Source organism: Octopus bimaculoides, chromosome 22, assembly GCF_001194135.2.
Source record: "Octopus bimaculoides isolate UCB-OBI-ISO-001 chromosome 22, ASM119413v2, whole genome shotgun sequence".
Classification (NCBI taxonomy): Eukaryota; Metazoa; Mollusca; class Cephalopoda; order Octopoda; family Octopodidae; genus Octopus; species Octopus bimaculoides.
In genome coordinates, this window is record NC_069002.1 from 2,889,382 (window position 1) to 2,892,449 (window position 3,068).

Sequence of the window (3,068 nt, forward strand, 5' to 3'; positions counted from 1 at the left end):
TATATATATATATATATATATATATATATGAAAAAAGAGGAACAAGCAATAATAGATCTCTGAGCGAGACGTAAACAGTAGTAGCACGGAATCGTGAAGTATATTTGCCACCTAAATATATGTGTCCACCATGTTTAGGTACAAATATATTTCACGATATAGTTTGTATAGATATGCAGCGAAATTTTGCTCAGACACAAGCCAAGCGACATCTGTTAGTAACTAGAATATAGGGAGAGTGTAGGAATTTTGCAGTGCCCCAGCATGGCCACAGTCAATTGACTAAAACAAGTAAAAGAAAAAGAATTTAAAGTTAATTTGAAACATCTAAACATGTTGCTTGACGACGCACATGGACAAGGGGAGATACATTTGCGACGCTCCAGCATAATTGCAATCTGAAAACTAAGACAAGTAATGTTGATGACGATGATGACGACGACGATGATGACGATGATGATGACGATGACGATGATGATGATGATGAGGATGAGGATGAGGATGATGATGGTGACGATAATGATGGCGAAAGCGTCTTCAGCAATAATGATATCAACCACGATAGGAATGATGATGAAACTGGACATGGATTGATTGAAGCTAAAACTGTATTGGAAAGACAGACTCGCAGAGAGAGGGAGCGGAGCGGGGGAGCACAGAGAGAGAGGGGGCGGAGATGGGGAGAGAGAGAGAGAGAGGAATAGAAGAGAGGGTAACAAATAAAGTGAAAGACAAACAGACAAAAAGAGAAACAGGAAAAGTGCCAAAAAGAATGTGCGTTCTGTTAAATGAATGGGAAACATGCTATCTGTGTGTGTGTGCGTGTGTGTGTGATGATGTGTGTGTGATGATGTGCGTGTGTGTGATGATGTGCGTGTGTGTGTGTGTGTGATAATGTGTGTACCCGTGGGCGTGTTTGTCTGTGTGTGTATATGGTCATGTGTCTTGGTTTGGATAGGTGTGAATACGTAGCAATGAATGTGCACGTAAGTATATATGTGTATGTTTACATATATATATATACATACATATATATATATATATATATATATATATATATATATATATATATATATATATATATGTACATATGTATATATATATATATATATATATATATGTGTGTGTATATATATATACACACATATACATACACTTATATATATGTATATATATATATGTATTTATGTATATATGTATGTACATATATGTGTGTGTATGTATTTTTTGTGTATACTTATGCATGTGTACATTTCTCTATATGTATATATATTTATATATATGTGTGTGTGTGTGTGTGTGTGTGTGTGTGTGTGTGTGTATGTATATATGAACTTACACATATTTACCTGCACACACATGTACCACCATATATTTATACGTGTGTGTGTGTGTTTGTATGTGTGTGTATCTGTTTGTGTGTGTGTGTGTGTGTGTGTGTGTGTGTGTGTGTGTGTGTGTGTGTGTGTGTGTGTATCTGTGTGTGTGTGTGCTTTCGTGTGCCTGAAAGATTGTCAGCTTCTGTAGATGCATCTGTGAATCAGAGTAGTTTATTTATTGTGTTCGTCTATTCCTTTGTTCGTTTATTCTTATATTCGTTTGTACGTGTGTTCGTTTATACTCGCGCTGTTCGTGTGTATTCCTTTAGCAATCCACACGTTTATAGAAACATTGAATTTCGAGGATTGTCTAAATCAACAAATCTCACAGAATTCCACACGTGCTCGTTCTTTTTAATGTTTCACATAATATTCCCACCACCAGACACACATATAAAAGCCTAGATATATTTCCTGCGCGCGAACACACACACACACACACACACACACGAACGCGCGTACACCACTATTTAATGCTACATACATTCTTATATTCTTAAATTCTTTTATTCTTTTACTTGTTGCATTCATTTGACTGCGACCAAGACGACGACAACGGTACTGGAGCAGCGCCTTCAGTCGAGCAAATCGACCCCAGGACTTATTCTTTGAACGCCTAGTACTTATTCTATCGGTCTGTTACGCCGAACCGTTTAGTAACGGGGACGTAAACACACCAGCAACGGTTGTCAAGCGATGTCGTGGGGACAAACAGAGATACACTAACATATACACATATATATTCATACATACACGGTCACTCATACACACGCACGGGCACTTTCGTTTTGGGATCACCAATGCTTTTGTGTGTGTGTGTGTGTGTGTGTGTGTGTGTGTGTGTGTGTGTGTGTGTGTGTGTGTGTGTGTGTGTGTGTGTGTGTGTGTGTGTTATAGAGAGTAGATTATTACGTATCCCAAATCATCTTATTCTCATATTAGTTTAGTGAATTATGTTTCGTGATATAATCTGTTAGTGGCAATACATCGTAATTCAGACTTTCACATCGGGTACGTTTCTTGACATGTTATTGGTAGCAAGTAGCTTTACCTTCATTCCTGGTGGGATTTCTAAACGAACGAAAAATTTGTTTTGTTAGAGGAATTGAGAACGATTTAATTGTACACGAATAATCTTTATTTCAGTTATAAGATGCTTTCTATGTTACGGCGATCACAAAGTTACCCACAGCCAAAACGATACATGCTCACATACACACAGGAAACACACACATGCATATATGTGTGTGTGTGTGTGTGTGTGTGTGTATGTGTGTGTGTGTATGTATGTACTCGTATTTACATATGGATATATATATATATTCATATTTACAGGTATTCATTTTTGTATATATATATATATATATATATATATATATATATATATATATATATATATATATATATATATATATATATATACATACATATATATATATATACATATACACTTACATATATATAAATGTATGTATATGCATATAGAGAGAGAGGGAGAGGAGGAAGAGAGACAGTCACAGACGTCGGAACAGAGAAAGAAAAGGAAATGAGAAAAAGCTTAGCCACATGAACATATATTATATATATGTGTATGTATATATGTATGTGTATATATATTTATATATATATATATATATTTAGTATATATATATGTGCGTGTGTGTGTGTGTGTGTGTGTGTGTGTGTGTG